The sequence below is a fragment of the Diuraphis noxia genome, unplaced genomic scaffold (assembly GCF_037042655.1).
Source record: "Diuraphis noxia isolate RWA-SAM2 unplaced genomic scaffold, SU_Dnox_SAM2 contig0002, whole genome shotgun sequence".
Lineage (NCBI taxonomy): Eukaryota > Metazoa > Arthropoda > Insecta > Hemiptera > Aphididae > Diuraphis > Diuraphis noxia.
The window spans coordinates 56,985,746-57,006,334 of record NW_028301712.1 but is presented as its reverse complement, the minus strand read 5'-3'; the positions used below and the strand labels follow the sequence as shown (position 1 = coordinate 57,006,334).

The 20,589-nt window shown below is 26.1% G+C and overlaps 1 protein-coding gene across 2 annotated transcripts in view; it reads right to left on the bottom strand.

The window, feature by feature from the left end:
- Positions 1–9,448, bottom strand: part of AkhR (Adipokinetic hormone receptor) — a 99,484-nt gene extending 90,036 nt beyond the window's left edge. The window contains exon 1 of one of the 2 annotated variants that reach the window (XM_015524326.2): positions 9,047–9,448. The gene's annotated coding sequence lies outside the window, so the exon portion shown is untranslated. The remainder of the gene's footprint in view (positions 1–9,046) is intronic. The other variant, XM_015524329.2, reaches the window with a different exon arrangement.
- Positions 9,449–20,589: the final 11,141 nt, after the last annotated feature.

The window sequence follows — 20,589 nt, the reverse complement described above, 5'->3', positions numbered from 1 at the left end:
AATATAATTACACAAAATATATAATTATTATTTATTTTTTATAAGGTTATAATGTCCACGGCAAAAATTGTCTAATACAAAAATAGCCTAAGTAAAATAGGCCACGGAAAATTAGTCCAAAAAAAAATAATAAAAAAACATAATAATAATACATATATTGCATAAAGCATAAACATGATAAATCATTACCTATAATTAAATACAACTCAATATCAATAGGTAATTTAAAATAAATATTTAAAAAGTTATTAAATATTTTTATCCCATAAATAGATACCTACATCTATACTATAAACACGAATATTTGGACAACCTCCAACCTCTTCTCATCCTCTTTGGCAATTCTTTCTGTTAATAACACATAATATTATTATTAATAGTATTTTTATTTACCTAGTTAGTTCATTTTTTAATTAAGTGCAATATTACCTACATATAATTATATATTACAGTTTTCTTTACATAAATAGTTATTTAAAGTAAAGTCTTTCTGAAAAATAAGCGTCCGTCAATTTCAGATTATATATGATATTATTCAATAATTCGTTCATATTTTATGCCAGTTAAATCAATCACTGTACATTTGTTAACCATTTAGTTTCTGTAAGTACCCACCGACCTTTTTTATACATGAACCTCAGCTATTATGTATGACTTGTGGCGTCCTCTATTCCATCAAACAAATATTCATCCCCGAACAACACTAACCGTGAAATTATAAAAAGAATACATAACTAAATAGTCAATGACTTATCCGAAACAATCGAAACACTTGGGTCAGAATTATTATCAATAAAGAATAATTTTCTCATTATTCCAGAATTGGGGTTAGATGATGAATTTGATTGTAAATGATAATTATTATTCAAATTTAATTCATGATTTATTCATTATTCTTAAATAATTAATAAAAATTTGACATTATGATATAATATAATTTATTTTTATATTATAAAAATAAATTTTAAGTAGATATAATATATTCTATTATTATTGCCTATTGATACGTAATACGTAGAATTGAATTATAAAATGCTTTAATCAAAATGATTCTTAACTGTATTATTGATATAAAAAATCTATTTTTATTGCAAAGTATTTTTCCATTGAATAAAATAATCAACAGTAGGTATGTAAATGGAAATTACTAATATTACAAATTATACCTTCTCAAAAACAATTACAATATGTTAACCACACCCTAAATAAATGTCAATAAAATTCATTCAACCTACAAATATCCAATATGTGACATTGTAACAAGTGTTTAAAATTGAGAAGTATATTGTTTAGCATATCTGGTTATTTTAAAACTACAATTTCAGATAATGTATATCATTTGTGAGTTTATTAGACATGCGGATTAGGTTTAATCTTTTTGCTGTTCCTTTAATTGGATAATCAATCCAACTAAACTATAATCGTACAACAATAATAATCACACATTATACCTGGAATTTAAGCTAGACATTTTACAATAGACAAGTACAAATTATCAAAACCATAAGAGGTAAATAAATAATATTATTAAATATAACACATTTACAGAGCAAAATTCATTGAGCTAAAACGGCGCGGCATAGTACGATAGTGTTGATATACTGTTGTAGACTTGACAACTTGTAGTGTATGAACAAGAACTGCTAAAGCATATTTTACTTCCGTAGAAAACATATATAAGATAAATATTTATGTAGATAGCTATGATATGATAAATTAAATAGATAATTAGATAATTTACTTAATTAACTCTACCATTACTTATGGTGGTACACATTACCATTTTTATAAGGTAAAAATGCACAAGTTGTTATTTGAATAGGTAAGAAAAGGCACAAAATACATATTATATATATAATTATATATTGTATTCATCTGGCATTTAAATTTAAGTTCTGAAAGACATAAAATACTATCATCAAAAAAAAAAAAAATTAATAAATACCTAATGATGCAGAATCAAACTAAAATTAATATTTAGTATTGACAATTCACAATTTAGGAATTAAGTTCTAGTTTAGAAATCTGAAGTACCTACTTATTCAGAAATTTATTATTTCTTGTAAAATGGGGGTTAATAAATTACAGCCAACCATAAATATTTATGCTTCCTGAAATTTATACAGTCTTCCCAGTTATATCAAAATACAAAATATTGATTTAGGATAAACAGGAACTACATAAGTGATGAATGTAAAGTAGGGTATGATTTTAATAACTTTTTTGGTATACTCATTAGGCATTTGAATTATTATTGTTAAACTAAAACAATTTAAATTAATAACCATATTAGGTACAAACGTGACTTTTACTATAATATTATTTTTATTTCTATAACATAGAACTCTAATCATAAATTTTCTATACCTACAATTTAAATATACAAATTATTTTATGATAAAACTCATTAATCGTAAATTATTATCTCTCCAACTCGATGCTTTATGTACCTAGGTATTGTTTACAATGACATTTTTAAACCCCCACTTAAGTGCCGAACTTGAGCATCAATTTTATAATTTTATCTAAATAATCTAAGGGGAACACTTTGTATCAAAGTTACTAATCTTAATTTTAAGCTAACATTGAGCGTGTGTGTAACTTAATTACATGGTTAAAAATTATTTAGATTATTGAATTATTGTATAAATTACTTACTAATAATACTTACTTCCATTGCATCTCTTAAACTACAAAATTACAATTACTAACAGCTTTTCTAATGAGTTCATATTTTTTTATCATTTCATATATCTACCTAAATCTATTTTAGTATTCTAAGAGCTATTTTACACTCTTACATAAATTTCCTAATATTTAATAACATTTTAATTCAATAAATAGTTGTTGATCCATATACAGTATTATTATCCATTATAATGAGTAATGTATCATATTACATTGCATCATACAAAAGTAGGTAATTTACTGTTTATGTATATTATATACAATCAATATAATCAAAAATATAGTTTAATATACTATAGCTATAGCAGTTTATTTCATTGTATAATATTATTAATATTAACTAAAAAAAATCTATGTATTTTAATAATACTAATGAAGTATAAATTTAAGTTACGTATTAAAGTAGGTATAGGTTTATTTAAATCTAAATGCTTAAAAAATAAATGCAACTATAAATAAATTTGTATTTATATTCTTACACATTAGAATTAAATAGTAACATTCTATCAAATTCTAATATAATTAATAATTATCAAGCAAATGCCATTGCTGATTAGTCATTACTCTCATTAGTTCAAGGAGACACCCAATAATCTGATTCAAACGAAATAAATCGATACCAAAAACACCATAATACTAAAAAACTATTCGTTTCCTGTCTTGAATGATATTTACTAGGTATGTAATAAGCAACAAAAGCAAATACCACAAAGAAATAACAATCTTTGTAGATTATGTTTTAATTAAAACGCTGATAATAGGTATAATAGAGTACAAGAATGAAGCCGTGGGTGTACCTACATAATACATATGTACTAAAATGATTGATAACGTGTTGGATGGTAGACCAAAGTACAATAATAAAGCTATTGAAGAACGCATTAAAAGACTTGTAAATTATTTAGTTATAAAAACGTATGCCAACGTATAAATTATTTAAATGATAAAAGAAGATTGAATGCCTTTATACATAAAATTCATCTTTTTGATGAAAAAAATCAGACTTCAGAAAAACTGAATAATGTTTATAAATTTCACTTTCAAGTATAATATATATATATATATAATTTTTTTTTTTTTGAAACAGATAATATATTATTTTCTAATGAATAAATAATAAAAAATATATATTTTGATAATTTTAATCCTATGAAAAACATGATGAATTCTACAGTACTTACCTAATATGTATGTTATAATGATATATTTAATAAGGGATCCATCAGAGTTTATTCTAAAATTCTAAACTTATAATTTAAGATGATTAGGTATTTAATTGTATAGAGTAACAACCTATTTGTTTTCTTTGAATTATAAACTATTGTCTATCTAGGGTTTGGTATTATTTAACATTATTCTTACATACTATTACATATCAAAATTAATTTTATACTAGAGGCAAGGTTTAAATCAATTATAATTAAAAAAAAGCTTAATTTTTTAAGGAAAATGTTACCTACTATGAAAATCGAAAAATTACTATTTTTAGGTAGCTTTACCAATAAAACGTTTATTCTATCTAAAAAGACATAATTTCTTAATCTTCTAATGAAACTTTATGGATAAATTTGTCATCAAATAAATTTTAAAAATATAGGAACACATATCAAACTAGATAAACATTTACAAAGATTTTTCAATAAACAAATCTTTTATCTTAGAAGGCCGTTTCTGAAAAACCAGTTCAACTAGTTTTAATATCTACAGTATGGATAGCTCTAAACACTAAAAATATATTTGATTTATTTAAACGATTGAAAACCACATTACAATAATAATTTAATACATTTTAATTAAACAAAATCATTCATGGATTTCAAATTAGCATACTATATTTTTTACAATATACCTATTACACTACCTAATAACCTACTAAGCTTTCCTTCCGGTTTTCCCACCATTTTTACATACTTCCAACAACTACTGACTGGTGACACGTAAAGGTCACTAAACACATGTTATTTACGCAGTTTTATACGCTTATCGATACAAATAATAATGAGTTTATTTTAAATAGAATTAGAATTTAAAATAAAATATATTTTAATGATCTGAGTTCACTGAGTCCAGCATTATAATTAACATAAGCGTAATTGATTGCAAATATTACGATTGCAAATATTTGAAGAAAAAAGTGGATACGCTATAAGTACAGTATTATATTTTGTATTCTTAAAATATTTATTTTTTATGTTTATTATAACCATATTTTTATAGACCATATATGTAACAATGAGCTGAAAATAACTGTTTTCTGATTCCTTAGAGCTATAATCATATTCTTTAATAACAAAATGTGTTTATTATTGCTTGTTGAATTCACTTTTCCTATTTTATAGTATATGAACTTAATTTGTATACAGTGCGTCCAATAAGTTTTGACAAGAAAGTTACTGATGTTACAAAAAAGTTTAAAAAAATGTTTAAGCAATTTTTTATTAAAAGTAGTCACCGTTACATTCTATACACCTTCTTGCACAATCGCTCAATTTTTCAGTGGCCCGTAAAAAGTCAGCTTCAGTAATGTTCTTGAATTTTTGGGTCGTCGCTTCTTGAATCATTTTGATGGTGGCAAAATGGTACCCCTTGAGCTCCATCTTCAACTTTGGGAACAGGAAATAGTCCGGAGAACTCAAATTTGATTAATAAGTTGGGGGAGGGGGAGTACTGGAACCATTTTTTTAGCCAAAAATTGAGTGACAATCAACGCGGTGTGTGTTGGAGCGTTATAGTGCAGCAAGAAAAAATACCGATCTTTCCACAAAGCGGGCCTAACGCGTACAATCATTTTACAGAGGCGATCCAAAATGTTTTTAGGTGTTATCATAATAACTTCGAGAATTTCATAATTATCTAGATACTAGTACTAATTTTAGCATGATTATCTCAAAACTTATGGGACGCACGTCGCACTGTGTATTGTCAACAGTTCACATTTAAAAGGATGGTGGCTCAATCTCTAGCTCCTAGCATTCTTCTTTCTAAATCAATGTGTAACAGATGCGTTAGATATAATATTCCTCCAAAATGTCTTTCTTACTACAAAAAATCCCTATCGACGACTATTTCGTTCGAGTATATGATAGTAAATACATTAAGTATTGTCGTAATAGCTAAAAACCTTGTATTTATATCTTTTTCAATAACATTTTTCCTTGTGGAATGTATGAATTATGAACATATAAATAATTATATTGAGTTCAAATAGTTTTATGTTTTTTGTATATATTATATATTGTTGTGTAAATAAACAATACTTAATATAGGTAACATAAAATTACATTTGTACTAATAGCGTATATTTTCAGATGAAGATAATTAAAAGCAAATAATAATATTATGCTTAGATTATAGTTTGGCCTATTTAAATTAAAAATATATAGAAATGTACATAATGATTTAAATAGAATAAAATCTAAGTCTGAAGCTTTAAATATTTTGTTGGAAAAAAATATATACCTGCAAAATAATATTATTAGTCGTTAGTTTCTTTTTATCTTCTATCTGAATAATTAGTATCAATTATGTTTTTCCTGTACTAAGTTTATGTCAAAACTAGTTTTGATGATATAGGTAGTAATAATTCGAAGTTTTAAACTATCGATGTTTAACTGGTTTTAATGTAAGACTAAAAAATCACACATTATTATAGTGTCTTATTTCAATTAATTACATAAGTTATAACAAATTGTTTTCCTGAATGATAATTTAAATGGCTGTAGAGAAATTTTTATGGGTGGTTTATTGTTTAAAAAATGTATATATTTCTTTAACGACAATAACTATTACATAACTAAAAATCATATACATAATAATCACTTTTTCAGCATTTCTATGATACAATCTTATAGATAAAGTTTCAATTGTATAAAAAATATCATGTTTATGTGTATGGTAAATTTAAGTGATACTAATCCCGATAAAATTATTAAATTATAAAAATTAATAAAATCAAAATTTCTTAAAACAAAAACTGTTTATTATCATTTAAATGATTTTTTTTCGACATGGCAGTTCATAAATATCTTATTCGCATCATAAAATTAGAGTTAATTACATTTAATTAGATAACGTGTACCTAACTAAGTTAATGTATTGTTGTTGTTCATATTGTTATTACCTAAAGTTACCTATTGAAAGTTTTGCTTAAATGTAATAGTCAAATACGAATTGGAATTTTTAAAATAAGCTGTACAAATAGTTAAATTAAAAAACATAGCAAGGTAGCTATATATTAAAATACTATGATCGATATAATGTTTACAAGCTTATTAAAAAACTATTCTATGCATATAATTACATTTAAAACGTCAACACGAAATACGATTATGAAATATAATAACTTATTAATTTCATGCAATAATATGATTATACAATTTAAAAATTCTATTAGATTTCATTGCATATTCCTATACAGTAACAAATCCATGTGGCTTGAAATTTAAATAATATACGATTCAACACAATTGTATTGTTCTATGCTGTATATAATCATGAGGCTTGCAAATATAAAATAGGTACGTATAATGACTAGTAGTCCATACAGTATTAATGTATTATACTATAGGCGGATCCAGGAGGTGTGCAGGGTATGAGGTGACACCCCCTAAACGTACAAACAATTTAGTGTGGAGTTCAAACGTCGTAGGGAATGATATTGTGATTTGGCATTGTATATCATCATTATTGCGTTGTAATATTATGAATATAATAAAATATTGTATTAATTTTTTATTTAATTTTTTTTTTTTTTTGGAAGGGGTCAAAAATATTCGCACCTCCTGAACGTGAAAGCTGGCTCCGCCTCTGTATTATACTATTATTCGATCGTATAAGTACAATAATTCAACTTTATATTAATATGCAGCAGTGCATATATTTGTCACATGTTAACTAGGTAGCTATTTGAAATGGCTTGAAATCTTTGTAACTATTTTTCAGAAATTATTATTCCATATATTTTGTAAAGAGTATTCAAAAATAACATTAAAGAAGATTCTTATAAAAGAACCTACCTATATGGTGTAGAATTTAACAGTTATTCGGTGGCAAACGCCTACGGTGATAGTGCGCTTATATTATTACAGGAAAAACAATTTGTAAAGGGTAGTAACGTCACGAACCAGGAATAAGTTATTGAGAAGCCCATCGTATACCTAGTTTACCGACGATGATTCCAATTTTAAATCGGCCACTATAAATCTATCTATATTCCATGTAACACGTGTGTACATCATATCATAATAATAGTATGTTTTATCTACGTTTAATAATTTAATATACCTTTTCAAATGATAAAATCATTATGACAGTTATTAGGTAATCAGACGAAATTTTTAAAACAAATAAGTAAAAATTTACGTAATTAGGGTTCTTCAAACTGTACATTACAAATATTCAGAAAATACCAACAACTATTATATATATGGCATTTCTGACTTATATGGTTGCAAATGAAAAGATGATTTTCATTTTTCTCCATAGTATTTAAAATGCAAAAAGCGCAGTTGTGTTCTTTTCTCCACCATTGCTGATTGTTTTGCTTATTTAATTGGTTATCGGTGATTTTCATCAATATTCATTTTTTTTTACTTATCATAATAATATATACATTATAAAGTTGATCAAAAGAAATGAAACTAATCTATAAAAAAATATACATACAAATTATGATTAAATTATCTCTCCGAGAGTTTTAATTTATCAAACTAAGTATTATTTAAATTATGTTATTATTTATTTAAAAATTAATTATGACAAAAACAAAGTACTGAAGACATTTACACGTGTGTACCTAATAATTGATAAAACAATGTATACGAGACTGAAATTTAACCTTACAACTTTGAAATAATTCGTAACATATGATGTATTTAATCATATATATATATACTAGGTAGGTACAATACTGCGATATATAGACAAACTGTATAATAACTTTATATTTACATACTATACACTCTATACCTACAAATATATATAGTATGTTGTTTTATTATTTGATACGTCATTGGTTATAAGACAAGTTAAATAGAAACACATTACTAAAATGCATTAAATCTAAGCTGGCATAAAGTTGTATAGACTTATATTCATCGGGCATGTTTTTCAAAAACAATAACAAGAAATACCGAGTTAAAAATCTAATTTTAACCTTTGATACGTTACCTCCATGGCCATATTATATACATAAACTATATTCTAGTTTTTTCAGAATTTGATCGCTGTATAACGCTATACAATAACGGGAGGAAAATAGAATAGTGCTATGGTTATTATATTATATTTTATTAACAATTACCTATAAAATTATTGGTGAATTAAATCGATGAGCGATATAGTAATATTAATAATATACCTGCGATTACAAATAAAGGTGGCGTCTTGCTGGACAGCAGGAACTGATTGTTTCACAAGTAAAATTGTCCGTCAGACAAAAAATTACAAAAAAAAAGTGAAAAGAAAAATACTAAACGCGCACCACAATAGAACCAACACATACGCGCACCACGCACTGTCCGCGGCGATAAAATATTATTAATTGTGATTATTATTATTATTATTATTACTATACGAGGGGTAGTCACCAAGGAGGAGTGGAACCACGGAGGAACTTTTGAAGATGATGACGGACAGTGGTAGACGGTAGTGCATGTACGTACGTTCGTAGTTGCGTACACGCACAACGACGTTTAGGAAACTGACCACACGAAAAATAATATTATTATTATATCAATCTCCCGGCGCGGTCTGTTGCCGCCATCGCTGCCGCTACTGCCGCTGCCGACTGATTTGGAGGTCACGCGGACGAACCGGGTTCGGGTCAATTCGATATCGCATAATAATTTATACAACAAAAAAAGTAATAATAAAAAAACACAATATACATATTACATATGTGATTATAATAATAATAACAACAACAATACTATCCCGGGTGAATGGATTTCGCGTTGAGCTTTGACTGGATGTCTGAATACCTGCAGCGTATGAATAAGATTTTCATAAATTTGCAGTGTTTACGCTCATTAAAGAGGGACGGTGATACAAGTAATAAATATAGTAGTATAATAAAATAATAGTAAGTTGTTACAAGTAATTATAATAGGTAAATATATAATATTAAAAAATACATATATTAGTTATGAATTAATAGTTATTTTATTCCATTATTATTATAAATACAAATTAATGTTATCTTTCTCTGTACCTACATAGCACCCCTTCCCCCATTTTTATAATTTAACCATCAGATGTAAATCAAAGCGTCTATACAAATAAGTAATGTAACGTTTGACCGTATATTTTTATGTTTAAACGTATATTCTGTGTGCAATACACGGCAGCATCTCATAGTGGGCCCCCATCTGAAAAATCTACAATGGCATACCTATGTCATATATAAATTGGGTGATCGGCGCTACTGCTTAGGTATAGATACACTTGTATCGACCATAAGTATACGACCTATACTCGTATAGTAACTAAGTTATTATCTGACACCAAAAAATATAAAACATTAGATATGTATATATATATTATATAACCATTACCCATGTTAAGTTGTTGTGCGGGCTCGTCATTCAACAAATTGGTACACCTACACGTGAACCGGATAAAATTAAGATTGCATTCTAAATACGTAGTTTAGCTCGTAATCATAATATAATAATAATAATGTATTATGCAGGCAAATAACCACCACGCGAGGAGGTACGTAATAGATACAATCGATTTTAAAGTTCGTTGTTCTGAAAATATTATTACAAGTGGGTAATATTATGCCGATTACCTATCCGAGAATACCTACGCTCCACAAACTGTCGTGTTCTCGTTTTGTTAGCAATATTACTTAAAAAAAAAAAAAATACGCACATATTAAATGAACCTACCTTAAATGAGATGTTTTACCACTCAGCGTGATTAATACCACTCCACTTCGTGTGTACATAAATTTACTGGAGGAACGTAAACCAACGGCTGACTGTACACTGTATAGGTACACACGCTAAGTGCCTACATAAAACCGTTGTTGGAAAATTGCATTACCTATATATTATACACGTCACGAATGTCCAAATTCAACAATAGCACGTTTAACCAATAGCCAATAATTCATCACACTCCCTAATATAAACAACAACAATATTTCAAGTCTGTTACTTATAACTTATTTTAATATAATTTATATTATCAAAATAGATAATAAATAATAACTAATAAGTTAGGTAGAGTACCTACACACTATGATATGCATATCACCAATGGCTGTCAAACGGTGGAAGGGGGTGGGTGTGAGAAGAATAGATCCTCACGACTTTTGTTGACGTTTAAGATCTGATAAGCATAAATTATATTATTATTATTATTATTATCAATTAGTGCATGTTAAAAAATCAGCTATACGCACCCCCTCCTCCCCCAGAAAATACATTTGATCACCAATACATATCATATACATGATATACTATAAGTACATATATATATACTGACTTTCAAAATAGAAAGGCAGGAGGAGTCAAATTTTGAAAAATTAGATTATTTTATATTCTTTTAAATAGCAAATTGTATGTCTCTTTTATTAAGGAGATACACAGTAAAAAACCATTATTAAATTCCTTAAAAATGAAATATCTATAATAATTTTAAAATATTGTCTAAAACAGCGTTTCTCAACCAGGGGGTCGCTATCACCTTGACTTGGGGTCACGTAGGTCAAAAATAATAAAACGCTGATTTAAAATTGATATTGATAATGATAAGATATTTTTACTGTTCAAATTTTTTCCTATAAAATAGATAGAGGGGGGGTCGCGAAGTGATTGACCATATTTTATACCTATTTTGGGGGTCGTGAAACTAAAAAGGTTGAGAAACGATGGTCTAAAACTAAGTAAAAATGACATCGTGTTACTTATCCTATATAGTAAAGTAGCATATGCCACGGACATACTGCGTATTTTTTTTAAAGTTATCGGTTATTAGTTTATTGCTATAATTTCTCTTCACACATGCCGCGTATTTACTTAGATAATTGCTAAAATGACTTGCAGTATATATACCTACATGACATATTTTTTTAATCCCGTCTTTGTCTCTATTAAAATGCAGGTACTTAACTGTTAAATTTTATGTTAAGTCTTAACATAATAATTTTATACGAATTAATTATATAATTTTTGTTGACTGTTGCCATCTATAATATCTTTGAAACACTTAAACAAAAGCAATAAAATAATGTTAAACGGAGATACTACATTCGTAAAATCTAACTCTTTATATTGTCATAGGTACCTACTAATAAAGTAAAATGCAGAATATCCTAAAAAATCAACAACTATGTAAGTAAACATAATGAAATAAGTTTTGACCAATTTTGTCAAAATTTGAACTTAAAATGCTTATAAAAAACCCGTACTACCTATGTATCAATATTTTAAAACTGCCGTAAAAATAACTTATGAAAAACCTTGTATTAAATTTTCAAACTATATATGACTATGCAAAAAACTTTTCATCAATATTTATAGAAAAGACTGAACAGTTTAAAAATTTCAAATGTCTATAAATAGCTCAAAAAGAGTCAAAATATTTGAATATTGTACGGTGCTTAAAAATACTAATCAATGAAAAAAACATAAATCTACGGTTAGCCACACCACTACACCAAGAAACTAAATCAATTTTGTCGAAAACCGACATTGTATATAAAAATTACGGTTTTTCCTTAGTTTTAAATTCTAATTGGAGTAATGAAAATATTATTTTTTTTGTCTGTCACTATTATAAAACAATTTTCCTTAAAGTTAAGGTGACAAAAAATTAAAGAAAAACTGAGATTTTTAAGCAAAATCAGTTTTCAAAAGAATCGATTTGGTTTTTTAGTGTAACTATAAAAAACTTTCCAATGTATATTTAAGATTAGAAAATGTTATACAACCTTCACCTTTAATTAACATTATTTAATAAAAATATCGGAAACTCAAATTAATTTTTTACGAGTGTAAAAATATTTTTTTATTCAAAAACTATTATCTGTATAGGTATTTAATTTTTATTAAAATTTATATCTTATCATTTTCTATAAATTATAATTTTTTAAAAATATTTTGACTTGTTATAAGTTATTTATTTAATTTTCTTTTTTGTAGTAAGAACATTTTTTAATTCGAATAGCTTAGAATTTAAAATTTAAAAGAACAATTCTTAAAAAATAGTTCATACTATCATCAAAATATTTTAACATCGTTATTTTTTAAGACATTTTAATTTCAAATTTGAACAAAATTATATATTAAAACTAAAAATAACAATTTTAGTTAATTTGGTGTAATTTAAAAATATTATTCGTGCGTACTTGAGACTTTAGCACATGATGAATACATTATTATTATATCGTATACACTATTCAGTATTCACTATGCACACAATGAAATTTTCAAATGCAATTTTTTTAGAAAAAACTAAATTAATCTACTATAGTACTAATGGCTAAAAGTAAAATAAATTACTTTAATCATCACAAGACCGTCTTCCCAAAGAATCGTTTTTCATATTGTTGAATACAAGTTTAACACATCCATTACAATTTACAATGACTCTTTAGATGCCTAATCCTAGTTAGATAAACTTGAATATTATAATGTAGCTCAAAATTAAGAGTTAACACATAGACATAAATTACAATAAACAATACCTATAGTGGTAACCATTAACAAATAATATTCATACAAATATTTGAACAAATTTAATCGATTCAAATAAAATAGCTATCACAATAACGATTCTTAATAATATTATGATAATTAATTATCATTTTAAACAGATAGGTAATGTTATCGTTATGTATTCGTTTATACCAAAAATACTACATACCCATATATAATTGTATAAGATAATATTAATTTAATTTAGACATGTAAGTATGTTTAACATAATACTAGCAATAATAATAATAATGAAACTGCCTAAGTTTTAATTAATATACCATATATAGGTACCGAAACTAAAAAGTATGTAATAAAAAAGTACAAAGCCAAAAAAATACAACAGAGAAAAAAACTGATTCATATAATAATTGGGTAAAAAGAAAAACAATGTGGTGAAATATTAACATTCCTATAAGTGTTAATAAACATTTTAATTAATTGATTTACCTGACGATATCGACAATTAATCTTGTTGAAGGTTCCTATTAATATCGGCATTATTACAACTTTTTAGTATAACTACTTTCCTTGGTCTTTGAATACTGCTCGATTTTTGGGAACACGCAATATTGAATTATTGGTTTTATTTAAATTATCTAATAGTTTATCGAGTTTTACTCATCAATTCATATTTCTATTTTTATTTTTACTTTTTTTTTTATGAATATTTAATTTGAATTATTGGTAGAATATAGCTTAGTATTTATAGTAATTTTATATACCTATACATATGTAAATAATTTCTTATCTTACAAGGATAGGATGCCGAACTTTTTAGTCCACAGACTTAAAAACAATGAACTTTTTCACTGTGATTTGTTGTAACACTATATAATATGAAAGCAATAATAATATATTTCACAGATATGTTACTGCCATATCATATATCCCGAAAATAATCATTGAAAACATCTATCATAACTTTAAATCATGAATATACATCGTCGAACCTGAAACACATAATAAGATTTCCTTTTGTGCTTGAAAAAAACAATAACAGAATGAAATCATTTCACTACTGAAATATATACTCAATAAAAAAATTATCAATATACCTACAACTGATTGCAAGTTTATACGAATAAAACATGAATAATTTTATTATTCCATAAATACTGGAGTAAATTAAACTTGGGTAATGAACAAATATTTTTATCAATTTCAATTGTATATTCATCTGCGAGTTTTGTAATAAAAATAATATATTGAAAAACGAGAACATGAACAAATCACAATTTCTATCACAGAAAATAATAAAATCATAAAATGCACAATGATTATGGCATTTATGTCAAGTTTAAATCAAAATAAGTTTACAATAGATACCTACATTAAAATACACAAAAACCAATCACTAAAGAACGTTAAAACGCTGAAATATCTACCACAAATTTATCTTAAAAGCAATTGATAGCACAATAGCAACATTGTGCTATTATAAAGATAAATGTAGTCAATGTAGACCTCTTTAACCTACGACGTACGTAGTCTTAGTATATAAGGGTTTATCATAGTAAACAATGGGGAGCGTTTAATGTCTTCCATTTGATGGGACTTTACTCGTCTAAAGCTCGGTCCAGACCGAGAAAAATTTGTCGGGAACATATATTGCTGACACTGTCGTCGACAAATATTTATGTTACCGCTTATGACGGGAAATCAGAAACATTGTCGACGACATGTCGGAAACACTTGTTTTCGACAAATTTTTCTTTGATCTGGACGAGGCTTAAGCCTAATACACATACGTGTTAAAATTTCATTATTATTATTATTTAATTGCTTAGATTCCCTCCCTTACTTGTATTTCATAATTCTATAGGATAATCCTTCTCTCGGTTGGTTAAACTTGGTTTGAGACTCTTGTTGGATGCACATCGTGATTAAAGCGAGTTAAATGTACTAACATTAAGATATAATAGATTGTCAGCAATAATTTAATGTTAGTAAACCTATTCAAAACCAGAAACACCAATTTTTTTTTAGTATAATCTTCCGTCGGTCACGAACTGAGTCTACCTGCAGTAGTGACGTTACGCAATACCATAATCCGTATAATATTTAAATGTTCTAAATTCCTATTGATCCTATTGGACTGCTCACAAACAATTCACGTGAAATTAATTAGGCATTTAAGCATAATATTATTAACGATAAACTATCAATACAGAGTAAAGACCGAGTTCGGGGTTAATAATATTAAAATAATTATATTTATATATTTATTTTCGTACATATCAGCGTTGGTGATTTAAAGATAAATTGCGATGCACAATATTTATCTGAAAAATCAATGAATATTGTAACTGTATACAAATAGTAAAAATACTTCAAAATTAACAGTAGGTATGAATTAATATGAATAATTCTTTAAAAAAATATTTTTTTTCTGTAATTTAACATGATCATTACCTATAACGACTTGGATTCTCAATCTAAAATGTAAATTTTCAATACAGGAGGGTGCAGAAAAATTAACAATGTATTTTGGTCAATCCAGGATAACATTTATAGGGGCAGCAATTTGTTTAATTTTTAATTTAAAATTTATCAACATATGACATGTTATTAGAAGACATTATAATAGGAACATGGTGATAATAATATACAATACTTTCATAACGCTAATAAAATTTGAGAAATGATATTATATTCGATAACTGATAAGTAGTTAGGTTAGGTTAAATATTGTATGAAATAAATATAGATACCTATAACATAAATTGTCTATACAATGAATTGCAAAGTGTTATCTAGTAGTAGAAGTAAAATTTATCACTTATTATCAGTGTCATCGAATACGTCTGTCGTCTTGTGATCGCCGGGATCGCAGGCATTTATTTGTCTTAATTGTACGGTTTTTCGAATGCTACAATAATATTTGTCGATGCTTCCAATTTTATTCATATAGACATTATACACCCATGACCTACCTATATCTACTACATATTCAGTTATTAGTTATTAACTTAATATTGTTTAATGTAGGTAACTAAAAATTAATAACTATAATTTTATTCTATAAATAAATAATAGAGTTTCATTGGAGTATCTGCATAAAAAGTATAGGTCGTGGAAAAGAAATATTTGTTTAAATTCCTTACATCATACTTTGCATGGCATGCTAGCGTTTTACAACTAACAGGTATATAATATGATATTCACATGTATAGGTTATACATGTATTGTACATGTATATATATATAGATTATATTATTATAGCCTATAGGTAAATATACTTATAAGTATATATACATAATATGTATATACCAGCAACCAGCCATCATCAGGCGGTAGATAAAAATCTAACATATTGTATACAATTCATTTGTACAAACTTATATGTTTAATAAATATTGAAGTAGGTGCAAGTAATTTTTTCATTCAAGGTTTAACTAAAACGAAATAATAGATTAATATTTTAATATTACAAAACATTAAAACATGATAACTGATAACCGATACCTAAGTATTAACGTATTAAGGAGTCAAGGTCGTGTAATATGACTATATGAGGGTCCTCTGGATTTGCATCCACCCAAACAAAAAGAAACTTCTACATTTTACTAAAAAAATTGTTGATACCAATATAACAATTTTCCCGTCATAAATGGTCGTAATAAATCTTATAATATTTTTTTATCTAACCAAACTTCAAAACTTAAATTCATTTTTGACTACAATAAAATCATGTACCTAAAAATATACCTGAAAAATTATTTACCTACATATATCTGACCAGTATGTATACATACTATAGTGCCTACAATAAGTAAATAGTACAAGTAGGTACCTCCTGTACTTATAAATGCAGGTATTATACGGTCTGAACTATATAATATTAGACAAAAATTTCAGTGGCATATCTAGGATTTTTTTCTGGGGGGTGATATGACCAAAATTATTTAGCACATTAGGAGCCGGCCGTGAGGAGGACAAATATCTAGGATCACATTATGTTATCTTACCTTTCGCTAAAGTACACTATATAGCCATATATAGGCCATGTCACCATGATGTTACTTAAACCTATACTAACATTTATAATATTATACATTTATTTCATAAAAAAATCACAAAATAATATTCATTCGTCTTGGTTTTTGAGACATTTCATTCAACACTTCGTCTACATTAATTTCAATATCACGATGAATGTTTAACATTGCTAAACCATTTAGCCTCTTCTAAATCGAACAAATAAAACATTACAAAATGCATAGGTTATATATTATTTCAATATTACTTCAGATATTGTGTTGCGTAGATATGATTTAATCCTTTTAAAACTTTAAAATGACCGTTCCGGACAAGCTGTATAATGGGTAATGCGGGGTAAAATAAATCCTAAATAAAGGCTCTGGGGGGTGATATATCACCCATATCACTCCCTGTAAATACGCCACTGGGTAAAATTAATACTTACTTCATTTATTAATTAAAACTTATAATGAATAATAATTCAATATCTATATATTATTCAAAAGATATGGCATAGATATTTGTTATCATGAAGAATTTAAAAAAATATACATAGGAACAAAAAATTTTTATTTTTTTGAGTACAAATAGATAGTTTTCGACCAAACCGATTTTTTTATATGGTTGTAATTTAAAAACTAATCACTGTAAATACTTGAAATTTTCACAAAATGTTTATTTTAATGTTATCTATATACAGATTAATTTTCAAAAATTTTTGACTTTTTTTGAGTTATTTATAGACCACTGAAATTTTCGATTTTTTTTAAAGTGTCGGTAAAAAAAATTTTGGAGGACCAAAAAAGTAATTAAAATCAAGTAATTTTGAAGTTGAAAAATCATACAATTTTTTGTGTTTATAACTAAGGATTGAAAATACAATACTAAGTTTTCCATAAGTTTTCCTTTAAGTAGCTATAGAGAAAACTCGAAGCATCATTATAGGAAAAATTTTAAGAGCGTTTGAATTTTAAATTTTTACGAAATAGCGTAACGATAACAATTTATCCTCAAATGGTTTTAAATATTTGTTATTATTCGAAAACTATAATCCCTAGATACATGAAAATTTTACCAGTTATTTAGATTGACATTTTCTTTACATGATTTAATTTTCAAAATATTTTGACTTTTTTTGAGATATTTATAGATTTGAAGTGTCGATAAATTTTTTTTGGCCCTATCAAAATATTTGAAAATTTAATACAAAGTTCCTCATAAGTTATTCTTATAGTGATTAAAAAATTATAAGAATACATAGGCACAATTTTTTTTTATTAGCATTTGAAGTTCAAATATTGACAAAAGTTCGTCAAAACCATGAATATTTGCAAATTATTTTGTAGTTCAAAATTCATAAAATTTTTTGTATTTATATCTAAGTTTCAAAAATTCAACACTAAGTTTTCCATAAGTTTTGCATCAAATAGATATAGAGAAAATTGGAAGCGTCATTAAAGGAAAAATGTTTTGAGCGTTATAGTTTTAAATTTTTATGAAATCGCGTAACAATTACGATTTATTCTCAAACCAGGTATATGTATATTGTATATCTATGATATACAAGGTATTATAAATCATGATAACTACATGTAATGTTTTTGGAAACATTGATTAACCATGCATTATGCAAAATGTGTCTTAATTGAAAAATAAAATATTTATTTCAAAATAGAATATATGACAATATTTAAATATAATATATCTAGGATATATTTAAATTTTGACAACATACGTAAAAATCACGAAAATTCGCAATATTATTTTAAGCTAGATATTCATAAAAAATTTTCTTTTTAAATCTAAGATTTGAAAATTTTTAATAATCTGTAATATATTCTAGACAGATAAACCGTCTCCGTTCAGAATCGTTTTTCGTATACAATGATACCTATATCATTGCATTCAAATCTAACCTACCCTAGTCAGAGGCCCTAGTCAAACCACCCCACTCTTTAATGTACAGCAGAGCGACATCCACTTACCGCTTTTGTTTTTTAAAAAACAAATACAAGTATTCTAGTAAATCAATTATTAATTAACAACCAGTTTTTATTTATTTCTATTGTTGGTTAAGTTATTGCTTTTTAGATTAAAAACTAGGTTAAATATGTGCAGAATTACTAAACAAAGTATACTTCTAAAAAAAGTTCCACTCTAGTAAGACTATAACTACGTAGATTTGCACCCTGGTATAAAGTTTTAAATTACTGTACAGGTACACCGCAATGAACACAATATTAATATTAACGTAATAACATAGATAAAATTATTGATTGCTATTAACTGTCGCTGTTTTAGAGAGCCTGCTAGCGACAGGATATTAACTGTCGGAACTCAGGGTTGTTTGTGAGTTAAAGGCTTTGATTATTATGTAGGTACATATTATTAAAGTATAGTGTATCTGATAAAATGTCACGTAAGGATGAGCAGAGGGGGGATAACTAAACCCCAACTTTAAACTTTTGAAATACGTAGGTATTATAAAAAAAAACGGGAACGTCGTGGATGTCGCTCTGCTGTACAGTAGGTTACAAGTGGATTACTGTAATGGATGGAATTAAATTTGAATCCAATGATATTATATCATTGTTTACGAAAAACGATTCTGAGCGGAGGTGGTTTACCTGTCCAGGATATATTATAGATGATTAAAAATTTTCAAATCATAGATTTAAAAATTTTTTTATGAATTTCTAGCTTAAAATAATTTACAAATTTTCGTAATTTTTACGTATTTTGTCAAAATTAAAATTTAAATGCTTGTGAAAAAAAATTGTAATTATATATTTCTTTTCTTTTTCAACTACTATTGTAAACATTTTTAAGGAGTTTTGTATTAAATTTTCAAATCCTAGATCTAAAAAGAAAAACTTTTATGAATTTCTAGCTTAAAATAATTTGCGAATTTTTGTGATTTTTACGTATTTTGTCAAAATTCAAACTTTGAATGTTAATAAAAAAAAAGTGTCTATGAATTTATTTTATTTTTCAACTGCTATTGTAACAATATGTTTGAAACCTTGAATTAAATTTTCAAGATTTTCTACTCAAAAAATAAATTTTTATCGATAGGTATTAATTTTTAAAAAAAAAACCCATAATGATCGAAAATTACATATGCCTACGAATAGCTAAACTTTAATCGAACATTTTTGAAAATTGCATGGTGGATAGAATATACTTTTATAATCATTTGGTGAGAATTTTA